The 18258-nt window shown below is 47.0% G+C and overlaps 1 long non-coding RNA gene across 4 annotated transcripts in view; it reads left to right on the top strand.

Annotated features, from left to right (window-relative positions):
- The window catches only part of LOC132690103 (uncharacterized), a 44603-nt gene that overhangs the window by 21416 nt on the left and 4929 nt on the right, over positions 1-18258 (top strand). For 3 of the 4 annotated variants that reach the window (XR_013552545.2, XR_013552548.2, XR_013552546.2), the window contains 3 exons: positions 132-266; positions 1897-2057; positions 13912-14108. This is a non-coding gene — a long non-coding RNA (uncharacterized LOC132690103). The remainder of the gene's footprint in view (positions 1-131; positions 267-1896; positions 2058-13911; positions 14109-18258) is intronic. The other variant, XR_013552547.2, reaches the window with a different exon arrangement.

An 18258-nucleotide genomic window follows, 5' to 3' on the forward strand; every position in this document is an offset into this window, starting at 1 on the left:
GTAAAGTTTCCTACAACAAACAGTAAAGTAAAACAGCTTGACATTCAAATGAACACAATACATCGGGAGTGCAAGGCAAGAAGAATCTAAAGGAGAAATCCTTTGACTTTATTATGTTGTTTCTATTTCAGATTGGATTCTCCATTAGCTCATGTTGTTTGTCTGCAGTAGAGAAGAAGTGGCCCATTTAGGCCTTAGCTTATCATGACTTAAGCAAAAGTAGGATGCCGTACAAACACATAAAAGCACAGCGACATTCACGCAAGGTATGTGACTTCTGTGAACTTAAAATTCATGCCATTTTTAATATTCTAGGTTGAGTGCTGAGGCTGCTATTGCAGATAAGGAAGCATCGGAAATGGATCTCCCAAAGTTAACCAAAATGACAGAAGCTGAGTATTTTGGCCTCACCATCCAGAGTTGACTAATACTAGCATTTTGGCTCATTTGCTCCAATTTGTAGCTACTGTTTGTTTATTACTGGAATGTCTTTGTGTAACTAAAGGTCTTAGCAGGGCTACAGACAGTCGATTTTGACGAATGCCAAATGCAAGTTGTTTAAAATTTGGGGGCCGGGCGATTGTATAGCTTAGCATTTGCTGTTTTTTCATTGCCATGGTAGCAAGCAGGAAGAAACCTGCACAACAAGGTCATGGGTATTTGTATCACTTTTGTAACATTTTGTAACATTTCCCCCAAAGCATCTTCACATGTAATTTCTCATTTTACTCCACGAAACAAGGCAGCCACCAATATTAATGAGACAGCGAAGGGAATGGAAACCCAAGACCAGAAATTGTCTCACACATGTTAGCAGCAGCTGGGATTAGAACCTTAGCTTCTGGACATGCCATTTTATATGGCGGCACAGCACAATGTCTGAGGCCTCAGAGGACTGTTGAGTGTGAAACTTTCCCTCGCTGGGGCAGAATTGGGCCAGGGACAGGGCTGGCCTCTCTTGGCCCCACCCAAGCCAGGGCTTCCAGCAATGCTGAGCATGTGCAGGACTGGATTCAGAACCTCTAGCTCCCCACAGGGTAGAACTGCAGATGTTTAGGGTTAGGAAAGGGGCTTACGAGCCTCCATTATTTCCCTGGGGATTCATGTTGAACTGAAGACCCCTGTAAGAAGCCCCCAACCCACTGAGGATCTGGAAATTCTGGATCATTCTGGGGGCACCCAGAATGGAGCTTACCCCAGGCCCAGTAGGACTTGGAAATGTTATGAATTGAGTTCAGCTGCCATCAGGCCGGGGAGGTTCTGCTCTCCTAGAGGATGCAGAGTATAATGCCTTCATGCCGTGTAATCTGCCAGGGGCTTGAGGGCCTCAGCTTTTATGCCAGACAGTCCTGGCTTGTGTCACCATGTTGCCACTCACAAGCTGTGTGTCTTGGGTACTGCCACTATACCTCTCTGAGCCTCAGCTGCTTTGTCCATGAAAACAAAATAACAGTTGCCTAGCTCAACACTGTCCAATAGAAGTACAGTGTGAGCCACCCATGTGTATGTTCTAAGAGCCACATTGAAACAGTAATACATAAAATTAATTTTAATAATTTATTTTCTTTAACCCAATATATCCAAAATACTTTCATTTCAACATGTAATCAATATTTAAAAATTAGTGAGATACTTTACATCTTTTATGAGAGGTTGGTGAGGGGCGACTGAAATCTTCAAAATCCCACGTGTGTTTTAATTAACAGCATATCTTAATTAAGAGCTGCCACATTTCAAGTACCCAATAGCTCATGTGGCAAGTGGCTGTTCTGCCAGATAGCATAGATCTAGCTGATAGGGTTTGTAGTGAGGACTAAATGAGATTATATGTGAAAGCTGCTTGGCTGGACTGTTATGAATATTGCTACTATTATTGTTTATTATTCTTGCCAACAGAAAACATTCCCACATCCATGCGAGCATCTTTTTCACATCATTACCAACTCCTTGGACGGTAACCCAGGAGAGATTCTACATAGAACAAAGCCATAAGGACCCAGCTCTTCAAGACTGTTCACGTGGCCTCCGTAGTGAGAAAACCTGTGCATGCCATTTCTGTATGTATGCCCCTTTGTACTGTGGCTCTGCCATTTCTTCCATCAACAGGTGGAATCTCTTTCTCCACCTGTTGAGCCTAGGTGTGGCCATGGAACTTGCTTTGGCCAATGAGACATTAGAAAATGTGATACATGTAGAGATTTTAAAAATGCTTGCACAGTAGGCCTTGTTCTCAGTTGCTGCTAGAAACCCTCTGCCACCATGCCAGTGAGGCTAGACTAGCCTGTTGGGTGATTATTATGCAATACATGCCCCTAGCCAACACTCAGCTGACCACCAGACATATACGTGAGGACTTCTGAGGCCATCCGCCCCCAGCAAGGCTGGCCCAGATAAGCAAAGCCACCTAGCTGACCCAAAGAACCATGAGGAATAATAAATAATATTCTAAGCTACTAAGTTTGGGGATGTTTTGTTATGCAGCAGAAGCTGACTGATACATCCTGACTCAAGGCTCAGAGATTCCTCTTACCTGGGAGGGTAGTAGGGATCAAAAGTGTGGCCATCTCCTGTACTAATTATACACGAAAGGTTTCCAATGTAAGGAGAGAGGAGCCATGTCAGGGAGATGGTGACATTGTCAAAGGTGAAACTCCCATTGGACACCGTCAGCTGTAGGCCTGCAGATCAAAAAGGAAAATGCTATATGCCATCACAAAGCAAAATTGCATGCTTCTGTTTAAAACATACTCTCTTCTATCCACCTGTCCTTTATCTTTAGGTGGGGCTTTTAAAATTTTTATAATTTTATCTTTACTTTTTTTAATGTTTATTTATTTTTGAAAGAGAGAGAGAGAGAGAGAGAGGCAGGGGAGGGGACGGGCAGAGAAAGAGGGAGACACAGAAGCTGAAGCAGGCTCCAGGCTCTCAACAGTCAGTACAGAGCCCGACATGGGGCTCGAACCCATAAACCATGAGATCATAACCTGAGCCAAAGTTGGACGCTTCAATGACTGAGCCACCCAGGCACCCCTGTTTTTACTTTTTAAAGTTCTTTTAAATTTTATCTTTCGTTCATAGGTAATACATGACCAAGGTACAGAATTTGAAATGTATAAAGGGTACAGAGTGAGAAGAAAGCCCCCCTCCCCTGCCATCCTGCAGTGTCTGCACAGGCAATCATTGTTACCAGTATCCAGGGTCACCTTCCAGGGATACCTACACATTCTAAGCACAGACATACTTTTCTGTTCTTACAAATGGTTCATGCTGTGTTCACTACTTGGCATCTTCCTTTTTTTTTTTTTTTTTTTTTTTTTTTTTTCACCTAGTATATCTTGGAGATGGTTCTGTATAAACTCAGAAGTGCCTTGTTCTTTTTTTTTTTTTTTTTTAATTTTTTAACGTTTATTTGTTTTTGAGAGAGATAGAGAGACAGAACGTGAGCAGGAAAGGGGCAGAGAGAGAGGGAGACACAGAATCCGAAGCAGGTTCCAAGCTCTGAGCTGTCAGCACAGAGCCCCACGTGGGGCTCGAACCCACGAACTGTGAGATCATGACCTGAGCTGAAGTCACACACCCAACCAACTGAGCCACCCAGGTGCCCTTGCCTTGTTCTTTTTAATAGCTGCACAATGTACTCTAATTTATTTAACCAGGATTCTATTGATTGTCTAAATGTATTTCATCATGTTTAAAAAGACAAAAAAGCCAAGCACCTTTAGGAAGATCTACTTGGCTAAGGTGGCCAAAGATTCATTGTAAGCCATTTCGTGCACATTACATTTTACAAAACCTGAGCTTTCAAAACTGTTATGGAGGATCGGGAGGGGCATAGAATTTGCTGAGGCTTCACACAGCCCCCGGCTAATTTGCACAGCAGAATCTTTCAGTTTCTGAGCACAAATGAAGAAGGAAAAGATAGAAGAAGCTGAATGCACATCAAAAGGACTTTCCAGAGCTAGTCGGAAAGTCTTCGTGGTCCTCATTCATAACTGCCTGAGGACACGCAGGCAGCAGTGAGGCCTTTCTGGGCACTGTGGCGGGGGGGCGGGGGGGCATGGCAGTGGGGGGACTGCCGGATAGAATCTCTCCCTTTACAAATCAGAAACACTGTGATTAGAGCACACCAGTTCACATGGGGGCAGGATATTTGAAATCAAAATTGGGGCAGAAAATTTGGTCCGGGGTCGCCAGACCAATACACCCCCTGGCCTAAGCGATGCATTTGTCCAATGACAGCCACACTGCGACTGGCAGATCTCCAAAGGGCACCCTTTGTCCATTAGCAAAACCACCAACCGGAAAGCACTGCCAAAACACGTGGCCTCTTCTTCCCAGAAAATAGAATGAAGACGTCCGTCTCCCTCTTACTCCACCCAGGCATCTCCAAGACACTAATGGCGCTGGTAAAACTTGTCCCCTTCTCTCTGTAGTACCCCCCCCCTTCTACACCCATGGACCCTGCTGTCCTGGATCGTCCCTGGGGACCCCAACATTCCCTGACTCGCTCTTCCCCTTCAGAGCTCCCTGCACCGTCAACTCACGTTCTCAGTGGAAAGTGTGTTGTGACCGATTCCCTGGACGGTAGCAGAACATTGCCTTAGGGGGAAGCAGAGCTCTCATACACGGTTAGTAGGCGTGCAAATCAGCGCGGCCACTTTGGAGTGTAATTTAGCAGCATCTTTGAACATTTAAGGTGCACATACCCTGTGACCCAGCATTCCCTGTACTAGGGACCTCTCCTCTAAACGGAATCCGGCACATGTCAAGATACACGCACGAGAATGAGTGCTGCAGGGTGCACCTAACAACAGAAAATCTGAAGCAGCCTAAATGTCCGTCAACAGGGGACTGGTTCAATAAATTTTGACATGATCTTATGATGGGATACTATGCAGTCATTAAAAGAATAAGGTAGTGACTTGGAGAGATGTCCAGAATATATTATTAAGTAAAAAAAAAAAAAAAAAAAGAAAAAATTGAGCTGTAAACTAATATATTTTAAATGATTATAACTTATGTATATACACTCATACACAGCCATGTCTGAAAACAGTTTAAAAAGCAGGGAAGAGGGGCACCCAGGTGGCTTAGTCAGTTAAACATCCAGCTCTTATCTCGGCTCAGGTCACGATCTCACGTTTCATGAGATCAAGTCCCATGTTGGGCTCTGTGCTGACAGCTCGGAGCCTGCTTGGGATTCTCTCCCCACCCCCCCACCCTGTCCCCACTCATTCTCTCTCTGTCTCTCTCATAAATAAATAAACATTAAAAAAAATAAAGAGCAGGGAAGAACTTACAGTAAACATTTGGCAGTGGTTTCCTTAGGAGGAGTAGGACCGGAGAATTGAAGGGAGGAATTCTTCTTTCTTGATTTATGACAGTTTTATAAATTGTGATTATACGTGTTACATTTAGATCTTTCAAGTTTTTAAAAGTTCATGTGTGATCTAAAATGCAGCCTACGGGCAGGGCAGGGCGGTAGCCCAGGTGGGTGTGGGGTCGGGGAGTGAGACATCTTTTGGCTTTCTTCTGTCAAGCAATGCTGGCCTTATCTGATGTGTTTGTTGGGCCACTCCAGGAAACTGAACTTCTGGCTTGATGGCTCATTTCTGCAACAGGAGCCTCAGACTCTTTACCCCAAGAGGCCAAGCCGGGTGGGGAGGTCAGGCTGCAGGGCAGTGGTGGGTGAGGAAGTCTTAGTACACAGATCGACGTCCAGGGGTGTCTGGTCCCAGTGCTCCAAGTGGGGCTGGACCTGGTGTGGAAATGGGGAATTCCCATGGCTAGGCAAGCTGGGGACTCACCTTCCTGGCACTCGTACTGCACCCACAGGTAGCTGCCCTGGGTGGGGCACAGGTCTCCGAAGTAGGTCCCATCTGCGGCCACCTGGCACACCTGCAGCCCTTGGCACTGGCCTGGGAAGTGCCCGAATCCCAGAAGGAGCAGGAACAGCAGGAAGGACAGAAAGGGACAGGTTCAGACAGAGATGAATGGCCTCTCATTCATTCATTCACCCACCTTCCATCCCACAAATATGTCCTGGTGTCCACTGAAGACCAGGCAGGGGCCGAGGTCCTAGGGGGAGAGAGAAGTAGGATTCTTTCTCTCAAGCAGCTCAGGGGCCAGCACAGGGGTTCTCAAATCTTAGAATATGCCAGAATCTTCTGGAAGGCTCTGGAAGATAGAGATTTCCAGGTCTCACCCCCAGTGCTTCTGATTCAGTGGGTGTAGATGTCAGCTTAAGAATTTCCTTAGAATTTCTAGAGGCACCTGGGTGGCTCAGTTGGTTAAGCATCTGACTTCAGCTCAGGTCATGATCTCACAGTTAGTGAGTTCAAGCCCCAAATCGGTCTTACTGCTGTCAATATAGAGCCTGCTTCAGATCCTCTGTCCCCCTTTCTCTGCCTGTCCCCTGCTGACTGACACACTCTATCTCTCTCTCTCTCTTTCCTTCCCTCACTCCCTCCCTCTCTCAAAAATGAGTAAACATTTATGAAAAACTGTTTACTTTTCGAACAAGCTCCCAAGTGATGTTGATGCTGCTGGCCCTGGCACCCCACTTTGAGAACCACTGGTCCAGTAGCATCCAGTCACATGGCCTGAAGTAGGAACTTTCATCCTGAGAACTGGCAAAGAGGGAAAAGATGAGGAATCCTGTCCAGGTGCCCACAGGAAGGAGAAGTGTGGAGAGCCCAGACCAGAAACTTCAGGTCACCTGCCGTCTCTCCCTCCTGCCCATGCAGATGAGTTACATGCCTACACAGAAGCCTGGGAGGAGCGACAGGTGGGTGAGGTGCCCCAGGATGTAGGAATGAGTTCCCATTTCCTGCTGGCTGTCAGCTGGATCCGCCCTTAGCTCTAAGAGGCCGTTTTCCAGTCCTTGCACGTGGCCCTCCATTGTTATCTCAGAGCCAGCAATAGGGTATCAGACCTGTCTCACACTTAAACTCTGATTTCTCCATTGGCCACATCTCTTTTCTGCCTTTAGCCAGAGAAGGTTCTTTGCTTTTAACGGATCATGTGGTTAAATTGTGCCCACTTGGATAATCCAGATTAGGAACCTACATCTGCAAAGCCCCTTTGCCGTGCAAATTAACACATTCACAGGCAAGGTATCTCATCACACCCAGAGCCCCAGGGATTAGGATGGCAAATCTTGGGGGCCATACTTCTGCCTTCCCCAGACAGGAAGACATAAGAGGGCAGAGGGCTTTTTATCCTGTGTTTTCATCCTCTCTCTGACTGCAGCTCCCTCTGAATAGGCCCTCCCTCATGGACCTCGCTCCCACAGGGCAGCCTCCACCATGATTCTAGCCCTTGTGGGATGGCCCTCACTTCTGGTTTTGGTGAGACCATCCACTCAGGTTGTCCCTCTGGCCCTTAGGGGTAGTGGTGACTTTCCGCGGCTGCTTGTGTCAGGGTGGTATCATTATCCCCTGTTTGACTTCTCAGCACTTCCATGACTGGGCAACCAGCTCCCTGCATTAAATTCCCTCTGTTGAAAGACCTAACATGATTTCTGTTTTTCTAATGGGACTCGGCTTGATATACCCCTCAGAGTTCTTTGCCCCTACTATGTGCATCCACAGCCGTGTACTTCACTGTCCAAGAGAATGGGAGCATTTTGTTTTGTTTTTGTTCACTGCTGTATCTCCAGCACACAGAACAGTACCCAGCACCTAGCAGGTACAAAATGAGTTTTGCATGAGTAAATCCAAAGCACCTTTGCTCTCTTCTGTTATGGCATGGAGCACAGTGCTAGGCCGTTGCTTGTATTCATTATCTGTCTCCCCATTAGACTGCAAGCTCTTTGAAAAACAAACTGTTTGATTCATCCCTTTATCCACAGAGCCCAGGATAGAGCATGGTATGAGATTGGGCTGAACGAATGTTTACTGACTAACTGGCTGAATGAATGAGTGAGCCTACCACTTAGATACAAACGGATCCCCCCAGACCCTGCCCACATCTGTTCCTCTGACCTCTCCCAAGAGGATGCAGGGTTCCCCTCCAATTGCTCTCTGGGGTATGGCTGCAAGGTTTGGAAACTTGCATCTGGGCCTTTGGGGAAATAGACCATTCAGCTCCCTCCACACCTCCATGAGGGAGGCACATCTGTCAGCCCATCCAGCCCAGGCCTTTCCCGCTCAGAGGGGCCACAGCCTCAGGAAGGCCAGAGCAACAAGGAGAGTGAGTGGGAGTCACATGGCTGATGTCAGTATTTCCTTCCCCCACACCTGCCCCGGGGGGCCAGGGACAGTGCAGGCCAGACGTCGGGGGAGAAGAGCAAGTCGCTCTCCAGGGAGAGGGAGCATCTTCCCCAAGTCGGGGACGAGGCCGCTTGGCAGGTTCTGAGAATACAGGGCATTCCTCCTGGAATCTTCACAGGGCCTTTGGGTGGAGGCAGAGGCCTTCAGGGAATTGCCGAGAGACGTATGTGGGGAGACTCAGCCTGAGGCCCCAGAGCTCCCAGCTTGGGCACAGACTATTGTGTCCTCACTTGGCCAAGAAAGCAACAGACCATATGCCTTTCCGGGACCCTGCAGGCCCAACACTAATAACAGCAGAGAGGAGGGGAATCCCTACGTCCTGGACGATAAAGGTTTCTAAGACCTTTGTGTCCCCCAGGAGGGTGCAGGGAGCCCCTGTAATTTCTGAAACTGAGCCCTTGTCACCAGGCAAATGCAGCTCACAGGCAGATTTAATGTGATTTAGAGAAACAAGGCCATAGAGAAACTCTCCCACATGGACAAGAGATGCCACCACGACTGTGTGTTTCAGCATTATTCACAATAGCCAGGGATTAGGACACAACCCATTCAACTCTCAACAGAGAAAGAGGTGAATTACGGTGTAGTTATACAATAGATGAAACGAACTGGTATGTGTATCACTGTGGATAATACAAAATTCAAAGTCACGTCATTTGTGTAATGAGGAGACATTAAGCAAATATGGAATAATGTCATCAGGATTTAACAACAATGGGTAGGAGGTCTATGGGAATTCACCGCGATATTTTTTTAAGTTTATTTATTTTGAGAGAGAGAGGGAGAGCACATGTACACACACACACACACACACACACACACACACACACACGTATGTGTGAGTGGGGGAGGGGCAGAGAGAAAGAATGTCAGTCAGGCTTCTCAATGTCTGCCCAGAGCCTAATGCAGGGCTCGAACCCACGAACCGTGAGATCATGACCTGAGCTGAAACCAAAAGTAGGGTGCTCAACTAACTGAGCTACCCCGGTACCCCAAAATGCTTTTATTGTCTATATGTTTGGAGTATTTAGAAATTTTTAAAAATTAAATAAGAAAAAGAAAGCGGGACGCCTGGGTGGCTCAGTCAGTTCAATATCTGATTCTTGATTTCCATTCAGGTCATGATCTCATGATTCATGAGTTTGAGCCTCAAGTCAGGCTCTGCCTTGACAATACAGAACCTGCTGAGGATTCTCTGTCTCCCTCTCTCTCTGCTCATTCGTACACATTCTGTCTCTCTCAAAAATAAAGAAATAAACAATTTTTTTTTTAAGAAAGAAGGTGGGGTTCCTGGGGGCTCAGGTGGTTAAGCATCCAACTTTGGCTCAGGTCATGATGGTTTTTAAGTTTGAGCCCCACATAGGACTCTCTGCTGTCAGTGCAGAGCCTGCTTTGGATCCTCTGTTCACCTCTCTCTCCCCCTCCCCAGCTCATTCTCAATTCTCTCTCTCTCTCTCTCAAAAATAAAATGAACATTAAAAAAAAAAAAGCAAGCAAGCAAGCAATGTTTCTTGCGACCAAGTGGAGTGGGGAGAAGAATGCCCCCCTGGCCCGCAGGGGAGGGTGTGGCATTGGGTGAGGAGGTGAGCCCTGGCCCCCTTGCTTCCCTGCATGGTGCTGTGGGCAGAGACGGCCCCATTTTCCTAATGTTGGAGGCCCAAGGTCAGATGTGAAGATGGTTCAAGCCTTCCAAAACCCTTTGCTAGGCATGGGGCACCATGAGCTGCCTTGCCCCCACAGCCAGAGCTGTCCTTGGGGCCTACCTGCCACTTCGTCCTTGACGCTGAGCCAGCCGCATCCCTCCTCCAGGTCCGAGGGCCGCGCAGCATCCTGGATGCAGTAATGGGGAGTTTGGCGCCCGTAGAAGGCATCCTGGATCTGGATGACTTCCCCTGAGCCACAGTGCATGGTGGCATTGAGGCCGTCACAGGCCAGACTCTGGCCAACGCCTGTGACAAAGGGAAGGCAACACTTAGGGGGAAATCATGGTCACGGTTGGGCAAGTGCCTGGCTGACGGGGAGGGGGAGGGTGTCGGAGGTGAGGGCTGAGGTGGAGGGACCCGGCAGGAGTGAGAAATAGACGGGGCGGGCGTGGGAGTGGCTCTGGAGCCAGACTGCCTGGGCTCAGGTGCCACCAGCCACACACTGGCTGTGTGCTCTGCAAATGCCTTAGCTTCTCTGCGCCCCTCAGCACAGGGGAGTGTCCGTACTGCACCCGCACAGGGTCTTTAAGAGGATTACATGAGTTCATACATGCAGAGTAAGAGCTGTAAGTGGCAACTTGAGTCTTTTCTGAAAACAATGCCTGGTTCGTCACAGATGCTAAACAAGCACCTGTTGAATGAATGAGTGACTTGGGTGCATCTTCCTACCAATCCTAGAAGCTGGGCGACTGTCCTCCCCGGTAGGAACATCAGGCTCAGGGGGGCCGCTGTGCCGAGACACCCTCCCCCACCCCACCGCCTCCAGCCCGGCTTCTGGCATGTGGTCTACATTCAGTGAACGTTTGTTGGAAAACAATGACTTGGCTCAGGTGAGCACAGCCAGAAAGGAAACTCTGGATCCAAACTCCGGCCCATCTGCCTGGTGGGAACACCACAGGGTAGAGGATGAGACCAAAAATCTGTGTTAGTTTCCTACAGCTGCTCTCTGTACAAATTACCACCAAATTCATGGCTGAAAACAGTGCAAATCTATCATCCTCTAGTTATAAAGGTCACAAGTCCAAAGTGGGTCTTCCTGGGCTAGTATCAAGGTGTGGACTTCACTCCTTCTGGTGCCTCCAGGGGACAGTCTGCTCCCGAGCCTTTTCCAGAGGAGCTACAGTTGTTGGACTGTGACCCCTTCTTCCCTTTCCAAAGCCGGCAGCAGCCAGCATCTGCCAGTCTCTCTCTGACCACAGGCAAACCTGGGTTCAGGTCTTACCATGGTCACTTCCCAGCTGTGTGGTCTTGGGCAAGGAGCTTACCCTTTCTGAGCCCCACTGTTCTTAGCTTTATCACAGGCCTCGCCTCAAACAGCAGAGGCGCTTCTATTATGAATAAACGCACGCGAGTCTGTTCTTGGAAGTGCTGCTTGGTGTGTGTTAGCTGTTCATGATGTGACCTTGTACCAGTGGCTCCAAGGCCCTGGGGCTGACAGATTCTGAGACAGGTTCTTGAGTTGGGGTGCACAAGAGGGCGAGGCACTGGGGAGCTGTGATAAAAAGAGAGGGAAGTTGTATGACCCATAGGTCCCCGAAGCTCCAAGTTTCCAAAATCGGCCAGGCTGGAGAAGTGAACCCTACATGGCACCTGTTTAAAACCAGATGGGGGAAAGGAGGCACGGGGCCTGTAAGTGCCCAAATCCAGAATGGGCCCCCAGGAGCTGGGGTTCTTCACTGACGGGCTTGGGGATACGGAAGGGGCTGAGCCCAGGAAGCCTGGAAGCTTCCCTTAAGCCTCGCTTGAAAGTCAGGGGAACATGGGGTAGCTCAGTTCCAAGACCAGGCCCCTATGCCAGGGTCCCTGCATGGCATGCAGGACCCATCGTGGGGCCATGGGTCACTCATGCCGGGGCTCTTACACGGAGTCCCCAGGGAGGAGTTCCCAGGGCACAAAGGGGGTCAACCATGGACAGCAGCTGGAAAGGACACAAGAACGGAGTGCAGGGACGTTCAGGAGTCAGGGAGGGTGAGCACCGGAGGCTCAGACCCGGCCGGCCAGGGCGGTAGTCGTCAAGGGTGAGTGAGACCAACCTCCTGGGACCATGTCTCCTTTTAGGAAGACTGGAAAGGAGAGTAAGTAGGGCTGGGTATTTGCCCCCAGATGCAGGTGTCTGAGAGTAAAAGAGGGATGCAGGGGAGGCTGGTAGGTAAGTGGACAGGGAGTCGGGGTTGTGAGCTGGGGAGATGAAATAAACACAGACACAGAGACTGGTGGGCATTTAAGGAGACGTGGAGACAGAGAGACCCAGGGACACCTGGAAAGAGAGAGAAACAGAGACACATGGAGGGGCACAAACACAGACACAGAGACAGGCGGGCATTTAAGGAGACGTGGAGACAGAGAGAGAGACCCAGGGACACTGGAAAGAGATAGAAACAGAGACACATAGAGGGGCACAGAGAGACAGAAGGAGGGAGACCCCACAACAGAGGCCAGCTCACCAAACTCGCAGATGAAGGCAGACGGCTGCGTGCAGTTGTCTGAGGCCACCCACCCAAAGGAAGCGTCTCTCCCGATGTAACCACAGGCGTCGGGGGCAGGAGAGGCCTGCCCTCCGCGCCAGTGGCTGTAGCTCACGTTTGAGGTGTCCAGCCAGGTCCCCAGCCCTGGGATGGGAACACAAGCACCAGGACTTACAGACTCTCCTCCGGCCCTTTTTATGCACAGGGCTTGCCTCAGCTCAGCTCCTGGTGCTGCAGGAGGTGCCCGGTTAAGACCGACAGGCTGACGGCCTCTCTTTCCCGTGCCAACGAAGGGGCGTTGCTAGCTGTTACCTTTCAACACCCAGACGTAAGAATTCAACCTAGAAACCGGGGCGCCAAGTCAGGGAGCCCAGACAAAATAGTTTCATTAAGGACATGATGCTTGTAGCTCTGTCTTACCATAACCTAGAAAAGAACACAGAAGTGTGCCTCGGGACATTTGAAGGTGTTCCTTAGAGCAGCAGGGGCCCTTGTCAAACATATTTGGGCACACTCACTTAAAATGGAAATTTTCCTTATGTCCAGAACTCCTCAGCCCCATGAACACACTGATGTGACTCTTGAAGAAGTGTGTGTGTGTGTGTGTGTGTGTGTGTGTGTGTGTGTGTGTGTGTAATACAGAGGCATTTCAAGGACACTAGAAATGTAGAAAACACTAAAAAGCAAATATTTAAAGACTCAAAAGTGTATTTATTCATTTTTTAAAATACATATGAATGGTTAAAAAATTTTTAGAGTGAAAAGGGGCATAAAATGAAAACATCACCCCCCCCCCAACCTATGGGTTACTCCCATTACTATTATGTGTCTTATGAATTGTTCCAGACTGAGTTTTATCCCTATATCAGCAACTCTGAGTGCCTGAAATCTACACAAATGCCATCATACTCCACATGACGCTCTGCTTCTTCTTAAATAACATTAAATATTGGGGGTTGTTACATGTCAGCCTACACAGATCTACCTCATTTTATGTAAAATGAGCCATGTGGTATCCCTTGGTGATTTCAAATACACACAACTCCTTTAAATGTATAGGAAGTGGTGTTCAATATACAGAAATCCACAATTGCTACATCTACAAATCAAGAAACTATTCAATAGATATTGCCTGAAAATGAGTTTTAGAATTCAAATCCAGTGGCTATGAGTTTCCTAAAATGAGTGTTCCCAACTGCTCTCTCAGCCTTTCCATCCACTCTGGTATTAAGTGCTTAGCCCAGACCAAGTTACGCATTTCTGAAACCCAGTGGCTTCAACAGGACAATGTGATGTGGCAGGCTGCTGACTCAAGAGGAAGTCCTCTCGCAGTGTTCTCTTGAGCCAACCATTTTCTCCCCCTGGACTTCATTTTCCCATCCATAAAATATGAGTAGCAATGTATACCTCGTGGGACAGGTGCAAAAATTGAATACAAATGTTCATTTGTCCATTCTCTGCTATGTACAGGCACTGGGAAAAGAAAAGTGGCCAGAATGTGGTTCTTTCCCTCGAGGAGTTCACTGTCTAGGAAGGAAGACAGACACCTAAAAACTTAAAGTCATGCCAAAAATACCCTCACAGAGGTGTGGACAAGCCCTACAGGTGCATAGAAGACTCAGCAGACCGTGCTGGGGTTGGAGGAAGTTGCCCTCACAGAGTCAAAGGTAAGTAAGGATTTCTAGGAGGACCATTAAAACGAGACCATCGAATGTGAATGGGGTGGTGCCAAGCTCTTAACCTGCTTTACTCTCATAAGAAATGGGGAAAGCCACATGGAGGTGCTTTGAAAATAGCTTAGTCATTATTTCCTGACACTCCGTTGCCTCATCTGTAAAACAGAAGCAACAATATCATCTCACTGGTTATTGTAGGGATTCGAGGTGATAACAGGCAAGCAGTACTAAGGATAGTGCTGGGCACTATTCTAGCAAGAACTGAAGAAGCCATAGCTAATATTATTATTAGACACATTCAAACAAATGAACGTTTCCAGAGTGTCCTCTACGTGTCAGATTCCGTGCTAGATACTGTACATGAATCATTTCATTTGATCCACAAAAGAGGAGGGTGTCCTTCCCATGAGAAGTAGGATATACTACATTGTTCCATGCGGTTCCGGATTAAGAAGCAATGGTGAGAATTACGGCCACCAGCTTCCTGTAAAATACGGCTTCCACAGCACCTACCTTCTGTGGTTCCATTCCGAGCCAAGTTTCCTACAAGTCCAATCCACCATTCCCTGTCCTGGGAGATATGCTTCTGCAGAAACTTCTGGGTGTCCTCATCACGAATAAAGACCAAATGGCCCCCTTGCCCCTCGCACCAGCTCTGGGCACCATAGAAGGTGTGGCTGAGAGGCACAAATTCATAGCAAGAGTCTTTGAAAGCCACTTGGCTCTTTGAGCAAAAGCTGCTTAGCGATTCTTCTGGCTTAGCGATTGCAGCCCTAAACCTCAGAGCAAGCCCCAGGAGGAGCAAGCCCACCGCATTCATCCTTGAACCACCACTGGAGCATCTGGATGGAGCTGGTGCTCAGGTCCTTCTTATGCTTGTGGCTCACAGCTGTCTGCCAGAGATCTTTCCTTCTCTCTTTGCATCCAATAATAGCTCCTGCCTCTTATTTAAGAGACGAAAGGCTCAGGATGAATGTGTCTACATTTCTGCTTTCCCCAGCTCTTTGTTCAATGCCTGTTCCAAATCCAATTAATTTGCAAAACAGTCTTCAAGAGAAACATAAAGCCGCTATCTCACCTGTCTGCTTGTCATTCGATCAACTGTTAGCTTCTGATAACAATTCCTTGCTATTGGTTTGATGTTATTACCCTGGAGGGCCACATGTCTCACGAGAAGCCATCAGCATGTGAGAAGTATGTGATAAAAGAAAAATGGCAGGAAAGTGGGAGTGATGAGATGGTCAAGGAACCAAGTAGCACTCATCCGCAATCCTATTGTCCAGAGCGACAGCTGTGCCCACATGATAATCACATTCTCCCCAACGTGGCTTAAATCCTAATGGATATGTCTCCCCCTCTCTGCTTCATCACATTACCACTCATGCCTGTTGGAGAGTACAGATTTCCTACAAAATTGTTTTAGTATCATCATGAAAATAAGCTTTTAAAACCTCAGACCTGCCCATCCTCACCCACTGCCTTAAACCCTCTAGTGGGTGTCCATGGTCTATGGATCGAGTTCAAGCTTCTCAGCTTTGTATACAAGGCTCTGTATGAATTGGCCAGTGACCATATTTCCAAACACACTCCCCAAATGTGGGGAAACAGACTCACTCGTTGCATGGGAGTGTAAATTGGTACAACCTCCATTATGGGCAGTTTGGTGATATCTGTAAAAATTTTAATTATTATTTTTTGATATTTTTAAAACTAATCTCTATAGCCACTGTGGGGCTCTAACTTAAAACCCTGAAATCAAGACTCACATGCGTTACTGATTGAGGCAGCCAGACATCCCAATATCTCTCAAAGTTTTAAAAGTACAAGCTCTATAATGTAGCAGTTCAACTTCTAGGAAGTTGATAAATAAATTCATACATGCACAAAATCTCATACATATAAAGTTATTTATTGCAGAATTTTATAAGAAGGAAAAATTGGAAGCAACCTAAATGTTCATTGATAGGAAAGTGGTCAACAAAATGTGGTACGTCCTCTATACCCACATACAAAAAATGATCAAATTGTTTATATACAAATTTAGAAGGATATCTAAGATTTTTGCTAATATTAAAAGCAAAGTATGAGACATTGTTGATGGTCCAATCCTATTTTTTTAATTTTAAAATTTCTTATTTTGAGAGAGAGAGAGAACACGAGCGAGCTTTCTCGCATGTGTGTCAGTAGGGGGAGGAGCAGAGAGAGAGGACGGAGAGAATCCCAAGAAGGCTCTGTGATGTCAGCACAGAACCCAGTGTGGGGCTCAATCCCACCAACCATGAGATCATGACCTGAGCCAAAATCAAGAGACGCTTAGTTGACTGAGCCACCCAGGTGCCCCAATGGTCCAATCCTATTTGCACAAAAACATCTATGAAGATTTGTTTGTATGTGTTGAATGTATCTCATAAAGGACTTACGAGAGCCTGGCAGTAGTGATTGCTTGGGTCAGGGGTTGGGGGAGCTAGGTGAGTGGGAGACAGAGGAAGGAGCAAGACTTTTGTTTCATTGGCCACATTTTTGAAACTTTTCTATCTTGTACCATGTGGTGAATATCTTACCTGTTCAAAAATAATAAATTATTTTTTTAAAAAATCTCATGGCAGGGTGCCTGGTGGCTCAGTTGATGGAGCATCTGACTCTTGATTTCGGCTCAGGTCATGATCCCAGGGTGGTGGGATTGAGCCCTGTGTTGGGCGCTCACTCTCTCGTGCGCGCTCACCCTCTGCTCCTCTCCCCTCCTCCTACCTCTCTAAAATAAAAACTTTTTTTTTTAAATCTCATGGGCCCATCATCCCCCATTAGGTCAAAGTCACACACAGCTCTTTCTAACTATCCTGGTTCACTGCTAGCAACCTTGCTTCATACCTCTGTGTGCCTGTGTTCTTCCCTCTGCCAGGAGCCCTTTTCTCTCAGTCCTGCCCTGTCCACCTTTGATACTCTACTCAAAGGTCAGTTCCTTTGTGGATTTTGTAGAACTTGCCCCACATAATATTCCTCTCTCCTCTGAGTTTCATTTTTCTTTTTTTGTTGATAAACACTTAACACACGGTTCACATCCCATACAACCCACCCATTTAAAACTTCCAGGTCAGTGGTTTGTAGTATATCCACAAAGTTGTGCAACCTTCATCATGACCAATTTTAGAAAATTTTCATGACCCCAAAAGGAAACCCTTCACCTGCTGGCATTCACTCCCAGCCCTCCCTCCTGCCAGCTCCTGACAACCACTAATCTCCTTCCTGGCTCTGTGGATTTGCCTACTCTGGATGCTTCATATAAACAGAATCACATAATATGTGGTCTTTGTGACTGGCTCTGTTAGCATAGTGTCTTCAAGGTTCATCCATCTTGTAGCACAGACCATTATTCCACTACTTCACCCCTCCCTTCCTTTTTTGGCACTCAGTAAAAGTTTATAGAATAACTGTTCGATGAAGAGTTTTCCATAACTAATATATTCCCCACCTTAGCTCCTTGTTTGCCGAGTAATGTTTGAGGAATGTTTGTTGTTCATGATAACTTTCAAAGTTAACTGAGTTTGACAAAATTACTAAGTCCCATCGGTGGTGGGAAAAATTGTTTTAACTACTAACACCAGAGTTCCTCTTGGGAGCTCTTTCTCTTTGGAGATATATCTATATAGGCCATTTGGGTTGGGACAGGGGAGATGCCAAGGGTATGGTTTATACTGTTAACAATAAAACACAATACTGGATGACGGGTCTGTATAAGAAGTTAGTGATTTGAAACTGGAGAGGGACGTTTGCAATGTGGTGGGACTCTAGAACCTTCAAAACAGGTATTAGGCAAATTGTTTCTTGCAGCAGAGTGGCCAAAGACTGTAGAGAACCACAGGTGTCTATTATCTGGCTTTAAATTATTCACCTGCTCTGACATAATTCATCTTTTTTCCCCCCTCCATTCCCTTCTCCCTCAGTCCTTGGCAAGCACTATTTTCTGTCTGTATGGATTTACAAATTCTGGGCATTTCATATAAATAGAATTGTACAATATGTGGCCTTTTGTGTCTAGCTTCTTTCACTCAGTATAATGTTTTCAAGGGTCATCCACGTTGGAGCATGCATTATTAGCTCTTTATTCCTTTTTATAGCTAAATAATGTCCCATGTATAGATAC

This window comes from Panthera onca, chromosome E2, assembly GCF_046562875.1.
Source record: "Panthera onca isolate mPanOnc1 chromosome E2, mPanOnc1 haplotype 2, whole genome shotgun sequence".
NCBI classification, from domain to species: domain Eukaryota; kingdom Metazoa; phylum Chordata; class Mammalia; order Carnivora; family Felidae; genus Panthera; species Panthera onca.